Raw genomic sequence first — 15404 nt, 5'->3', positions numbered from 1 at the left:
CACATGTTGGATAGTTTTATATCAAGTTGGATAGATGTTAGTAGTTATAGCTCTAACTTCAAGGTATTTGGAGCTTTGATTTCTGGCCCTGCAACAGAAATGTCTCTCCAAAATGCATAATGTAGGCATAAAATCAGAATAAACTTTTTGAGAATTTTGCAGAATGCATGCATGGTGCTCCAGTTAGAAAGCTGTTTCTTGCCACTTGTCTAATTACATTTTTCTCTGTGCTTTAATTGTAATAGACAGTGTTACTTCTACTTTGTGCAACTGTTTGATCAGCAAGAATAAAGTCAAGGATAAAGCTTTTCCTGACTTTAGATTCTGAGAGAGATGTGCTTAGTCACTGAAATTCCATGTGAGGACGGAGATGATGTGCTAAAGTTTCCAAAACTGAGGCGGTTTCAGTACAATCGACTTTTTTCTCTTAGATTTCAGTGTTCAGATGTCAAGGATGTAGTAAATAATGGATGAAAAATACCTGTTACACTAAAGGTTTTTAAATGAAAGTCATTTGGCTTGGGCTGTGCCTCTGAGTGACAGAATACTAAGCTATAACATTTTATGCTAACTTCTTTAACAAATCAATATTTTATTTTTGAAAAGCAATATTGTTCTTGAACTATTTGGCTATGTTTAGCTCTAAAAGAAAACATTAAGTAGGCATGATTTCTTACTTTTTACTCTTACAACATTTCACAAATTAAATCCTAAAGGATTTGAGACATTCATTTTTAAGTTTGACTCTTGTTAATAACATTAACACATTCTATATCTATGTATATTAATTATGCCATTTCCATCATTACAAGTCATTTTTTCTTAATTTTACTAATTATACTATCAAATTTTGCAGCTAGAAATTTGCCAAAAAAGAAGTTGTGTATCAGAGTAACTGAGAAATAAAAAATAATTAATTCGCTTAATAACGATGCCTTGTTTTTTCAAAGCTTCTTACATTTTTGCAATGCCTTTATGGACCTCAAATGAGGTGATGATAAATTTACTGATGAGGAAAACGGAGGCTCAGCCAGCTTGAATAGCTTGTTTACATCGCTCAAGGTTAAGTGCCAGAGCCTTGAGCCACACTTAAATCAAGGATTCCAAAAGCCAGTATACTTTCAATACCTATAAGGAAATAATGATAAAACTGAATTTTTATGAGAAGTCTAATGGAAATCTTGGGCCACTCAGAATCATAGGCACTCATACAAAATTATTGTGCATCTTGAAAGTTTCCTCTGGGCCACTCCAAAATTCACACATTCAGCAACTATTTATTGCCTGCCTACTCTGAGCCAACCATTGTTGTAGGTGCTGAGAATCCAGCAATGAACAAACCCATCAAAGATAGCTGCCTTAAGTTGCAAAGCTTTATGGAGATAGTATATTTTGCAAATATTGTTGTTATAGAAATGCTACATTAGGGCTGCAATGCTTAGTGCGTAAATTTAAGTCAGTGAAACTATTTCTTAATTTCCAAGATGGTGGTTTGAGAACTTGGGCATGTTTCAGGATCACCTAGGAGTTCTTATTTATACAAACCCTTGGGTACTCAGCCTCTAAGGACCAGGTCGAAGGTCTGGAGTGGAGCCCAGGAACCTGCATTTTCAGCAGACACCCCTGGTGATTCTGATGGAGAGCAACTTGGATGGCAGTCTGAGAAACATGGCTCCAGAAACTGATAAGCCATACTTTCTACCTCTTACCTTCCTTTAACCTGACAGGCTAATTTTCTTCTCTCCCTGAGGCTAAGTCTCCGAACAGACTGATTTCTTTTCTTACTTTGTCATCATCCATTAGTCACCAAATTGTGTGTGTGTGTGTGTGTGTGTGTGTGTGTGTGTGTGTGTGTGTGTGTAAGATCACAGACACTGGAGTGAGAGGCTCCAGGTCGGAATGCTGACTTCATCATTTATCAGCTGCACAATCCCACAGGGTACTTAACATCTGTGCCTCTTCTCTCATCTTTGAGATGGGAGCAACAATTCCATCAACCCAGAGCTATTGTGAGGGTTTGATGAAGTAAAATACATATATGTGAAGGGCTTAGAATAATGGTTAGCTATATTATGTAAGATAATAGGATTAGGAAGATTAGGAACATTCTAACTGAGAAAGCGACATTTGAGGGAAGACCTGAAGGAGCTAGGGGAGTGAGCCACGCCATGCTTTGTAGGGAAGTGTTTTAGGCTGAAGAACCAACTAGGGTGAAAGTCCTCAATGTAGTCAGAAGCCTAGGGTGGGTGAGGAGGCCACCGCGACCGAGAGCCAGGGAGAAGGTAGTAGAAGGTAAGGTCATTGAGGTGATGGGGTGAGATCATGTCAGCCTTGGCAGGCCATCAGGAAGACTTGGATTTTTTCAAAGAATGAGACGAGAAGCCATTGGAGGGAGCAGACACAGAAGTTAAGAGCAGGGGCTATGGAGCCGGAATGTCAGGGTTTGAGTCTCACCTCTGTCACTCACTAGATGTGTGATCTTGACAAATGGCTTAGTCTTCCTGTCCCAGTGCCTTCGTTTTTCACTGATAAGGCAGAGAGTAGCGGTACTTACTGTGTAAGGTTATTCTGAGAATTCAGTAAGTTCATACTTGCAAAGAGCTTAGACCAGTGCCTGGTGGCTAGTAAGTGCATTAATTTAGAGGGCCTTGTGCAGGGGAGAAGCAGGATGTATGGCTGCAGAGGGTCAAGGGGTGAAGCAAGGAGACCATTGACCAAAAACTCTCTCAATGTTTCCAGTAGAAGGCATGAATGGTCTTCTGTTGAGGTTGTGAGAATTGGTAGAATTTGGATTTACTGCAATAGAACCTGTAGTGTTTGCTTACAAATTGAACATAGGAGTGAAAAATAAAACCAAACAAACAAAAACACAGGAATTGAGAGTGAATGTGCAGGGTTTTTTTTTTTTTATTTACTTTTTATTTATTTGTTCAGTTTTTGGCCAGAAGCCTGGGTTGCCATTCAGATGGGGAAGACTGCCATAGAAGATTTGGAGAACAAAAATCTAAGTTCATATGTTATGTTTGAAATGCCTGTTAGGTCTATACATGTAGCTGTCAAATAGGGAAATAGATATACAGGTCTAAGTTCTGAGCAATGAGATATAGTGCCAGGCACAATGTACATATCAAGTAAATGATTGACATGAATAAATGATCTCTCTTTTCTAATTTTCTGTAATACTTAGAGTATGAAAATCCATTTACAGTAATCATACTCCAAGCTATTTTGTATTTTTGGAACATACATGGTTTATATCATATATATGTGTCCTGTATATAAAATGAAGACCAGAGAGGGATAGACTATGGGAGCTACTTCAAAGGAAATTTAATGGCTTCTCTTCTTACTCTATAATAAATATTCTAATATAATAAAACTTATTACCATAAAGATTTTAACATGTTTCGCCCAATTCCATCTTATTGAATGGTTGCATAAGGAAAAAACAATTTCTAAACATTCTAATCCTGAGTTAATGTCCTTATTTCATTTTAGTGAGATTGAATCTTGAACATACTAATATAAGATTCTTGGTGTGATTTTAAGTGGTTTGCCATAGATGGGTGTGAGGTTGGGCTTAAAAGCACAGAGAATCCTTGGCAGTAATTTTTCCTGGTGAACTAATTTTGAACTGAATTTCAAAGCCACAGAAAAAAAAGCAAATGAATTGAATATTGCCCTTGGGTATAAGAATTAATTAAATGTGATTGGAGGCTTAATAATTAGCATAAAAAATCTTTGACACAACAGTTTACTAAATTCAAATTACATCCAGTATTATCTCGTTTATATAACCTTGCATCCTTCTAGTTCTACAAATGATACCAAATATATATATATATTCAAAAACTAAAAAAAAAATGTTTACAATTAAAAGCACCACAATGATAAAGAAAAGCAGAAAACCCAGGTTTGGAGGGGGATATGCCAAAACTTATACTAAAAACAATGAGCAATTTCAACTATATATAGCTGTAGATAGATATAAATACATATTAAAAATATATAGAGCATTGTACTCCTGGTCAATATGTTTGGGAGGGAGCCCCTAGTGTGGAGATTAAAATGATTGTATTACTTAGTATAAATACATACTTATATGGCTAGAAAAAAAATGAACTCAACAAATCAATGGTACAAAAATCCCTTAACTTTCAAAAATAATCAAATACCAGAAAATACTGGCCATGCTTGTTTCTGTTTCTACGCTTCCTAGAAGAGTAGATGACAAGGCTTGCCCTTGGGTCCCAGCTTCAATCAATATGATGAAATCTTGTGAAAACTGAGGAACACAATTGAAGATAAAATGCACCTTTAAGCAAACTAACCCTGTACACCACATTTTGTCAGGCTTCAGCACATTTCTCTGGATAGTTGTTTTATTCTCCCAGATGTTTTTTCCATAGAGCTGGCTTATTTGGGGGTTGAAGTTTAGGATTTTTCAAATGCACATCCCGTAATCTAGTCTGCTGAAATGTATTTTATTTTTTAAGACCACCTCCAACACATTCAATACACTTCAAATGAGTGTGTCCACACATTAGAAATTCAGTAGATATCTGAGGGACAGCTGCACCTGGCATTTGACAGACCTGGATGGCAAGAGACCGACGGTCACTGTCCTGCTCTCATGGGGCTGACAGTTTGGTGGTAGAGACAGAAAAGACCCAAGCGTATGTGAATTTGTAATTATGTTAAGTGCTTCAAATGAGAGTTACATTCTTCAGACTGTCCTGTAAGCATCCAACCTCATCAACTGCAGCCAAGGAAGGCCTCTTCTAAGGAGGTATCAGTGTGGCTGAGACCCATAAAATGAAAGAGAGAACAGGCCATGTGACAGTCTATTGGAGAAGGTCATCAAGAAGACGTGACTGCAGGTTTGACCCAAAAGCTGGACCCAGACACTGGAGACTCCCTATTGCTCCCCTGTGCTTGGTATGTGCAATGTGCCCTCTGCTTCCCTTCCTGGTACTAGAAGTTGTCCAAGGACACAGCCTTCGGATAGTAATGTGATGATGACACTACCTGGAATGGGTACTTAACCAAAATTCAATAAAGGCCCCCTATGTACATGGCTGACTCTTGTTAAGGGTTCTAGATAAACTTTTAACATTTGGCCAGTGGGAATACAAAATGACTTGTGGCCACCCAAGTCAAGTCTCCTAAATAAGTTCCCTTGCTTATTAAATCTGTCACCAATCCATCTGGAGTGGTCTGCCTTTTTCTTTAGTCTCTGCCTGCCCTCCATGTGTGGGACCAGTTTCAAATCATATCCCGGAAGCTCCCAAGGAAGTTGCAACCCAGCAGAGTCCTAACTTTTATGTTGTTGCCATGGGTTAAGAGCCGGAGTGCTTGGTCTGAATCCCCTCCAAAAGCATTTGCTTCTTCTGTGTGATTGCTGGATCAATTATTTCAGTTCTCTGTATGTGCCTTGTTCTTTCCTGTAGGTAAGATGGGAATAATGAGGGTACCGAACTCTGTTAGTTTTCTGTTTCTGCTATAACAAATTATTACATACTTAATATCTCAAAAGAACACATGTTTCTTATCTTATAGTTCTTGGGGTCAGACATCCCAGAAGGGTCTCACTGGACCAAAATTGGTAGGGTGGTTTGTATTCCTTGCTGGAGACTACAGGAGAGAATTTGTTTGGGGTTTTTTTGTTGTTGTTTTTTTTTTGGTTCTTTTTGTTTGTCTTCTTTTGGCTCCTTCCAGCCTTTGGAGGCTGCCCACATTCCTGGGTTCTTGGCCCTATTCCATCTTCAAAGCCAGCAGCATAGTATCTTCAAACATGTCTCAGTTTCTTACCCCTGACCCGACCGCCCTCTTTTATTTACAAAAGACCCTTGTGATTACATGAGACATACCTAGACAATTTAGGATGCTGTTCCTATCTCAGCATTAGCTGACTCGCAACCCTCATTTTATCTGCAGTCTTACTTCACCTCACCAACATATTCACAGGCTATCGTTCTGTTTACCATCGTGTCTCCTAGGGTTAGTCAACAAGTGAATAGAAGTAAAAGACCTGTAATAGTGTTTGGAACTCAGTAAGAACTTACTAAGGTTTAGCCGTTGTGATTTCTTTTTTTCTTTTGTTGAAACTAAGAGAAGGTTAAAAATTGAATGTACTTTAAAATGTTATTTTAAGAGAAAGAATTGAACAGCTAAAAGGAAACTAATTGTGTGCTTTATAGAATGTGGGAAAATGGAAATTCAAGGTTAGCTTATCTGCTGGAGCACTGTCATACGTATTGAATAAATTATTCACACAATAGATTTTTCAAAGAACATTTGCATTCAAGACTCACTTCTGTGCTATCCACACAGTTGCTCCTCTCCTGAAATTTAACTTTTAGTTTATTCTCTTTTTCCTTTCATCATATGTAAAGGGACATTGCATCTTTCCAGTTCTCCCAATTAAGCCAAATTTAGAAGTGACAAAGAGAGAAAATCCATACAGCACCTGAAAAAAAGTGGTTAGCATTTAAAGCCACTACTATAATAAAAAAAAGTAGAAAATCAGGTGAGAGAGAGAGAAAAAGAGAAAGAGTATATTTTCTTTTCTTTTCTTTTTTATTTTTTTATTTTTCTGAAGCTGGAAACAGGGAGAGTCAGTCAGACAGACTCCCGCATGTGCCCCACCGGGATCCATCCGGCACGCCCACCAGGGGGCGGCGATGCTCTGCCCCTTGGGGCGTCGCTCTGTCACCACCAGAGCCACTCTAGCTCCTGGGGCAGAGGCCAAGGAGCCATCCCTAGCGCCCGGGCCATCTTCGCTCCAATGGAGCCTTGGCTGCGGGAGGGGAAGAGAGAGACAGAGAGGAAGGAGAGGGGGAGGGATGGAGAAGCAGATGGGCACTTCTCCTGTGTGCCCTGGCTGGGAATCGAACCCTGGACTTCTGCACGCCAGGCCTACACTCTACCACTGAGCCAACCGGCCAGGGCCATATATTTTCAATCCAGTAGAGATGAAGCATAGTTTGCATCATATTTGTTATTAAATTTTTAATTCAGTGTTTACTGATAGGACTGTAATTTTATGAGAAATTTATAGCAGTTAAGAAATTCTTAAATTCAAAATTGTGGAGCCCAGATTCTTTCAGAAGTAGATACTCAGTAAAATATTTGAGTAATGGATGAATGACTAAGTGAACACCATATCTGATGGGTCGTCAAAGTTACAAAGTAGGAATCTGTGAAGGAAAAAGAAGATGTGGATTCCTTTGGTCAGTTCTCAGAATTCCCACTGGTGGTCCTTCTGTGTTCTCCGTGGTCTGCTTTGTTCTCGGGCCCTTTATGAGAACAGACTGAAGACCCCACAGAACACCTCCAGATTCTGCTTTGTATGTCAGAAAAACTAAAGATGAATACAGTGTGCACAAAACGGTAGCTAGTTAGTGAACACTTTCAACTACGTGTCAGGTATTTTGCTAAGAACTTCACAGTTATCTTTTCTTGTTGCCACAACAACCGCTGGAAGAAATTATTTTTAATCCTACATTACTGAGGAAGATAGTACAGCATAGAGAGTAGCTCTTTGTCATCAAAATACAACGTGAGTCAGAAAATTTTTAATTTTCGAGAAGCCACATTTTAAAAAGTAAAAAAAAAAAATAAAAACTGAATTTAATAATACATTTTCTTTAACCCAGGGTATTCAAACTACTATTATTTTGGCATATGGTCAACATAAAATTATTAATAAGATGTTGTACATTGTTTTTTCACACTAAATCTTCAAAATCCAGTGTGTCTGTATACTGATAACACCTTTCTATTGTATTTGGATATTTTTATCTAAATATTTATCACAAATACTGCTCAGATTTTATACAATCTACAATTGGAAGAATAAAGAAGCTTGCCAGCCTCGCGTTGCCTTTGGACATTCAGCCTCATTCTCTCCCTGTAACCGCGGTTCCTATTTACCTGTGAGCTTGCCCTGTAGCTATGTGGTTGGATGTGGACACAACTATGATATTACATTCATTAGCTTGGTAATCAGAGTTTTAAATGGAGCCATGGAGCCTTGTGTGGATGGAAAAAGCAACCTACTATCTAACTTAGCCATTAGGACTGAATCTGTTGTTATTTTGAGAATAAAACCAGTGAGGACAAAATTTTTGAGATAGAGTTTATACATCTTAGTAGATATTATCTCATTTAATCTCTTACCGTCTCACAATAAATGTCCATTTCGCATCATTTTATAAAAAAAAGTATCAAACAGTACCGAAGAGATTTCTCAATACCAAACAGATTAAAAGAGGTAATGTGCTGTAGGTCACATGGGAAGCAGAAAATTGAGAAGAGTGGCCAAGTGGGTTGTGGGAGATGAGGGCCATCGGATGGAGTTGAGGCCCACGCTTCACAGTTTCAGTAGCAGATCTGGCAGAGACAGACTTAATCCCAGAACCTTTTCTGCCTTGAATGACTATCTTGGGTTTAGATTCATATTTCTTGTGGTTTAACGAATCCAAAGCTTAAACTATTCTTAGTTTCTAGAGGTTATTTTCTGGCACTCCGCCTTAAATACTACATGGGAATTACTTATGTCAGTAAAAATACTTAACGAATCATTTTCTGTTAACACTTTTGCCATTTTTTGTTTCGTGCATGCTTGATTTCCCAGCAAATACTCCCTTTTATGTGCATAATCAAGGTCATAATTTAACATTGTTTTCCTTTCCGTGGTTATCTGCCTCACATTCAAAGGTAGAGATATAGATGAATCCATTCAAAATTCAGCTAGTGCTTTCTGTTTAGATGTTTCTCCCCAAATTTAATGAATAAGAGAGATAAAATGAGTTGCAGTAGAGTAAAAAACCAAGAATGAATAAAACCTCGTAGCTTTTCTTTTTTATAGTTTTTAAATTGTAAAGTAAGTTTATACGGTGAACTGTGCAAATCTTGCGTATTGGTATAAGGTAAAAAATAACGACATTTACGGAAATTCACTCAAACCTATTTCATACATCCGCACATTCTTCTCACATCCCTACAAATGATCATCATTACCACTGACTTATACATAGCTCTATTTTTATTTTTTTTACAAAATGTATTTATATAAATTAGTATGTGGCTCATCAAGATGTACTTTTAATTACAAAGTTAAACACTAATATGATCCAAGACGGTTGGACACAGAGGCAGTTTTTGGTTTGTTTTTTATTGTAATTTGGTTAGAAGACCTATTATAGTCACTGACATAACCTACTTCCTGTCATAGTCACCAAATAAAACGGCACATTCAGATGCCTGATTATAAAATACTTTGGTGATGGCTTACCCAATGCCAAGGCACTAGACAAACACTGAAACTTTTACTTATTATGTAGATTATCAAGCTAAACAAAGACAATTTTTTAATCCTGGACAAAATTGGAAGATAGATGAAGCTTTCTCCATTTGATTTTAATGACCTGTGCTCAGTGATGGAGTCATTTCATAAGCTCTTACTTCTTTCAGGCCTCTTTTATCACAAATGTAGTTACTGTGAATGTCTTTTTTTTTTTTTTACCTGAATACCTGTAATTAGGATGAGATATTTAACTTTATCACCATGAGCTAACTGGCATTAAACAGAGTTTGTCCATGTTTGTTCATAATCTCAATAAAACATAATTGCCCATAAACCCAGCAAGTGTTAAGGTTTAGTTCCAGAAAGACTTGTTGTAGAGCCCATGATGCAAACAAAGCGTTTTAATTTTTTTGTTTTTCTGCGTCTTTAGAACGAGGGTTACACTGCGCTGTCTCAGGAACGCTGTGATCACTACTCATATTTGAAGACTGTGTGTTTGGTTTTATGATTCACACATCAGAGACAGTTGTCTTATTGACATCCAAATGGAGGAAAGAAACACTTGAGCCTTCTAGAAAATCAGAGTGAAGCGGACATTTCCCCTCTGCTGCCCTGGGAATTACATTCTGGAACTTACAGGCGCAAAAAAGTAGAAATTCGGTCTTAATTTGTAACAGGGCCACGTGACACTTATTTTGTAGTACAAAGCAGCATGTGTCATATCATGCTAATGCAAAGAAGCCACGTGCTTTATCGGGCAGGGTTATTCTCCACGGCGTGCAGACGGCAGACAGGTCTTCCCTCGGGCAGTGTCCTTCCATGCTTTCCTGGGGCCCAGTGAGCTCTAGGCATCAGCAATATGCAGGCCCTTCAAAAATGTCTTTCAAAAGGAATGGGAGGGAAAGAGACGGCAGAGAATGGGTGATACGTGCTGAGGACTTGATGTTTGCCAAATATCTGAAGGCGTCAGGCAGTCTGTTGTACCCACCTGTGTTTTCCTAGGGTAATGTTAATCAATTAGCTGAACTCTGCTATAGATAGTAAGTAATTACATTCACTGGAAAGCCACAGTGATGTGATTAATAATACATTTCAATATCCAGGGTAGCCTTTCACTCGGCACTTAAACACGGCTCTTTGAGAAAATACAATTTATTTTTGTACACAAGAAACATAAGAGGATCGAAATTTATTTCTCTGAAAATAGCCCTGTGAGAAGGAAGATTTTTATCAAGTTTTATATGACGCTGCTGACTCTTCCTGCATGCATGAGGCAATTCAACTTCCTTCTGTAAGAATTTGCAAATGAATTCTTAAGAAATAAAACTTTAAATTTCAGAGTTAAATGCACTTTATGGCAGATCTAGGGAAGGTAGTTAAACCCTAATAATTATGGAGCCCCTGCCATGTTAGAGCTCTGAGGCTAAGTTCTCGAAGGGATAGGAAGGTAATTAAGCAACTACTTTTATGTCTAAGAAGATACCACAGCAAGAAGGGAGTTGACCTGTACTAAGTGAATATGATCTAAAAAGAAATAAAGTAGGTAAGTTCCACAAGAGCAGTGTGGAGAAAGTGCCATGAGGTTTTAACAGAAGGATATAGAAGACAAGAATGCATCCAAGAAAGGCTGGATTATGGACTATGTACAGAATCACGGTGGGAGACCAGGGCAGAAAAGTACATGGCAGACAGACTTGTGTCTGAACACTGACCTTGCTCTAGGAGAGTGCCTGTTGTTGAATGGGCAGTCAGCCAACAGTGACCTAAGATTTCCTATAAGCCAAGTTGTGTGCCATCTCTCGCACAACATGAGATGTGGGCACGTCCAGGATTCTGACCAGACCTCCTTAACTTTGCACACACTGTGACATTAAAGGGCCTGTTAAATAGGCCGTTTCTTCTGCATACTTAAAAGGTTAGAGGATTATGTGTTTGGAAAAATGCACACCATCAGATCTAGAAGATAATTTTTTTAAAAATCAACCTAATAATTAAAAATATTTTTTCAAGCAATTACAAAGTTGATTCATCAGTGTTTTTTGTCTTCTGCCAGAAGAGTTTCTCTTGTGTGATGTAGTGATAATGACATACGCCATGGAGGAGAAGCACTTACGCTGTGGACATCTCCACTAGAAATAACCAGGCAGTAAGAGTGTGGGTGGGGCGGCCCCGAGCCTCTCCCTTAACAGCTCTGCGTCACTTCTTCTCTTAGTCTCCATCAGTGAAGTCTGCATCCTAATAGCCCTGCTACCTTTCCCTTCCAGTGTAGAAAGGAAGCTATAAAAACGAAGGAAAAGGGATGCTACTCTTTTGAGGGCATGTTGCTAACAGGGAAATGTCAAACTTTCATTTGTGGATAATGCTCAAGGCTAGTAATCACCTGTTCTTAGAAAAACCAAGATGTAAACCCATGGAAAAATCGTGGTTTTATTCCTGACCCTGTGGCTCCTATGTTTCTTGATGACCTCAGAAGGAATTACTGTGAGTCAGATGGCATCTGTTTCAAAGAGGTTTTGTTTAAAGACCAAGCTGTGTTAAGGAATTATTTGTGTTTAGAAAATAAATGGTATTAAATTTTGACTGTCTACTAAGTATCTTTTATTTTTGTAGTAGCTTATAATTTAAGAGACTTTTCAATGTTAAATTCTATGGCATATTTTTACTGCATTTGTTGAGAAACAGATACTCTTCTAAATTTCACCAGGGAAAACACCGACAAGAAGGTTAACACGTTCTAACCTTGTGCATCCGGCACTGAACCTCCTTGCAAAGGTAAAACTTTAAATAGATATTTGAAAATGTAATATACAGGAAATGGTTCTTTGGACTATTAGACCAAAATGGAAAAGCATGATGATTCCAGTCCAAATAATCTTTGTCCCTGACAGTCATTTAATTGGATCCCACAGCAACCACCCATATGTTCCAAGTGCCTTTTTTTCTCTTTGAACTTCTCTGCCCTATATTTCTTTGCTCTGCGATGGATGTGAGTATTATATTCTTTCCCCCAATTATTTACGTATTACACCTTGAAACAGACAGATTTGGAATAAAGAATGCTGGCTAGACACCCTCTAGAGCCAAATAGTTCTTTCCTGAGTTAAATGATAGAGGAGTAACTTGTGCTTCTGGTATGTAAGGCTAACCTTATTAAATATTACAATGAAAGAATTAAGTCCAAGCCTGGGAAGTTATTAAATATTCATTATTTAATGATATATCAAAATAATTTGAGAAAATGAGGCTTCAACCTGCATTGGAGAATTTCAGAAATTCATTCTAACTTTGATTTCCCCCTTCTCAACTCTTCTTGTAATCATTTCTGTTGTTTCCGAGATAAACATTTCCCATTTTATAGTTATACTACAGCAAAAATTTGAGTTACTTGTCTTTCACGCTGTAAGAAAAGCTGGGGGCAATGCTCTGTTCCTATTGTCTTTCTTCATCATTTTTTTGATTCTCTACATTTTTCATGGTTTTCTTTTTTCTAATAGAGGAAATAATTTTTTGTACAGTCCACCTGTCTGTTGGAACAGTGAGGCTAAGCTCTAAGCATTTGTCATTTGATATAAAAGATGTCAGCAGAGGAAGCCTTGGCATCATATTTGTACTACACTGCTAGGACCACTTAACGTTGTGCGGTTTAGTGTGGAGAACAGAGGCCAGAAAGGTGCTTGTCTGGGAGACAGCAGATACTATGAAAGGTGATTCACCGCCTGACCTCAGCCGCCCGAGCAGGAAACCATTACTGTGGAAATGGCAGAATAGCCAAAAAATGGCATTGAGGCTTTGGAGGGAAGACTTCTGGTATAAATCCATTACCAGGTCTTCTCCTCTGACGTTAGTAGGAGAAATGTCAGTACAACTGTAGAGGTGTTAGGGGACATGGAGTAGGACAGAATCCTCTCTTGATCATCTTTCAAAGGTTAGGAGAAAAAGGAATCATAGCATATGTGGAAATAGTGCCATGAAATTATTAAATTATTCAAGAGACTGTAATGGTTTTTCATCATGATTTACATGGTTACCAACACAGGGTATCTATGTGAAGAAGGAAGAATAGTATTCTCTTAGTTTTCCAAGGATGCATGTAGAGAAATAAAAACGTTGGGTAAGCCTTCATGGCTATACCCTCATAATGTGATAGGACTTTGGAAATATCAAGTGTCTTTGAGATCATTTATGATCTATCATTTCTATTTTATTAAGTGAAGAAAAGGGTCAACTCAAGGGCTCAGTTCCTTATCTTGATATGCGATGTATCGTAAAAATACATGGTGAGAATCATTTTACCTTGGAAATTTTTTTGTTGTTGTTTTTTTTCCGAAGCTGGAAACGGGGAGAGACAGACAGACTCCTGCATGCGCCCTACCAAGATCCACCCGGCACGCCCACCAGGGGGCGATGCTCTGCCCCTCCGGGGCGTCGCTCTGTCACGACTAGAACCACTCGAGCGCCTGGGGCAGAGGCCAAGGAGCCATCCCCAGCGCCCGGGCCATCTTTGCTCCAATGGAGCCTTGGCTGCGGGAGGGGAAGAGAGAGACAGAGAGGAAGGAGAGGGGGAGGGGTGGAGAAGCAGATGGGCGCTTACATGGTAAGAATCATTTTAAATTTATCAGTAACTCTCTTAGTAATATCATGGCCACTTTTCATATTAAATCTCTTATCTTTTTTTCATTCTTAATGTAAAATTACTACTTGACAAAAGTTTGTTTCCTCTTTAAAACAAATATCCCTTCTTAGAGGTTTTGCTTAGCATCAAGTTCCCATCATTTACATGAAGAGGTGTTGAGCCAAGTCATTAACTGCCACACCCATTTCTCACACAAGCTGACTTGGCATCAAAACAGTTTTTATTTTGAAAAATTGGGAAAGAAATTTAGTTCACTGTGGTGCTTTCCATGGCTTTAGAATGCAAGAAATATTCTCTCATGTATTCAAGGAGGGCTTTCTGGTAGGAGTGTTAGAGCAGAAACACAATTTTATTACTACAGTCAAGACATTGGAATTATTCACATTTGGGGAATCATCAGGAGTAAATTATTGATCCGATATAGACCTGGATTTACTGCAAATATGTATGCAATAGAAGTCTTTAGGCTTGCTGTCTAATGTAGAGGGATCAGGTAAGGCTTAGGGCAGAGTCTCAGTTAGAATTGTCTTACTAATGACATGATCTAAATGGGACTTCAAGCCAGGGGTTCCAAATTCAGATGCCTACAGACCCAGAATGCAAGACAAGGAGACATATGGGACTGGTGGGAACACAGCAAAGAAGAGAAGGCATGGACCATTCAAAGGGTAAGGCTACTTCTTTGCTTGAGCAATTATTTCCATGTCAGAAGGTAGGAGCAGTCTGATCAGATCTTGAATTTTTCAAGAGAAACTAGTAACCAGAGCTTTTATGTAAAGTCTTCCAGTTTTTAAATACTGGCAATTCAAATATTTTAAAACACTGTTGGCAGGAAAACACAACTGTGAAAACAAGTTGAATCATAGGCTTCCTGGTTGTCATTCTCTTACAAATTTTTATTAAGAGTTTCAATTTAATTCAGGGTTCCAGCTTCAAGAAGCTGGTGGGACGCTGCCTGTAATAAGTTAGGCTGTGTTTGCCCAATCAGAGTAGAAAGTGACGTTGATGTTAATGGAAATCAATGTAAAGCTAAAGATTATATCTTGACTTTGAGAGACGTATCCTCCAGCTCCTTATTCATAGAGATTTGCATAGGGATAAATGATTAATAACAAGTCAGACTATCTTTTCTTGTCCTAAAAACAATAAAAGGGGAATGTGGTATTAAATATCTGACAATTTAATTTCTAGCAACATAATGCAAATAGAAGACATAGATACCAATGCATCAAAAGCAGCAAATCCTTTAAAAAATAGGTTTTTAAACAAGATTAAAGCTACCAGCGGCTACTGAAGGCTGGAGGCAGAGGGTGGGGCAGAGGGAAGATCCATATGTCCCATATTTTCACCTGAATTATTTTCCATGCTGACTACACTGCTTGCTCGGTGCTTACTACACAACCATGAAAATCTCTTCCTGCCGCGTCCTATTTGGCCGAGGGCTCACAGAGGCCCAGTCCG

The 15404-nt window shown here is 38.5% G+C and overlaps 1 protein-coding gene across 4 annotated transcripts in view; it reads left to right on the top strand.

Annotated features, from left to right (window-relative positions):
* DOCK10 (dedicator of cytokinesis 10) overlaps positions 1–15404 on the top strand; it is a 263955-nt gene that overhangs the window by 64415 nt on the left and 184136 nt on the right. The window lies entirely within an intron of this gene.

This window comes from Saccopteryx leptura, chromosome 7 (assembly GCF_036850995.1).
Source record: "Saccopteryx leptura isolate mSacLep1 chromosome 7, mSacLep1_pri_phased_curated, whole genome shotgun sequence".
NCBI classification, from domain to species: Eukaryota; Metazoa; Chordata; class Mammalia; order Chiroptera; family Emballonuridae; genus Saccopteryx; species Saccopteryx leptura.
The sequence above is the reverse complement of the archived record's forward strand: the minus strand, read 5'-3'. Positions and strand labels throughout refer to the sequence as shown.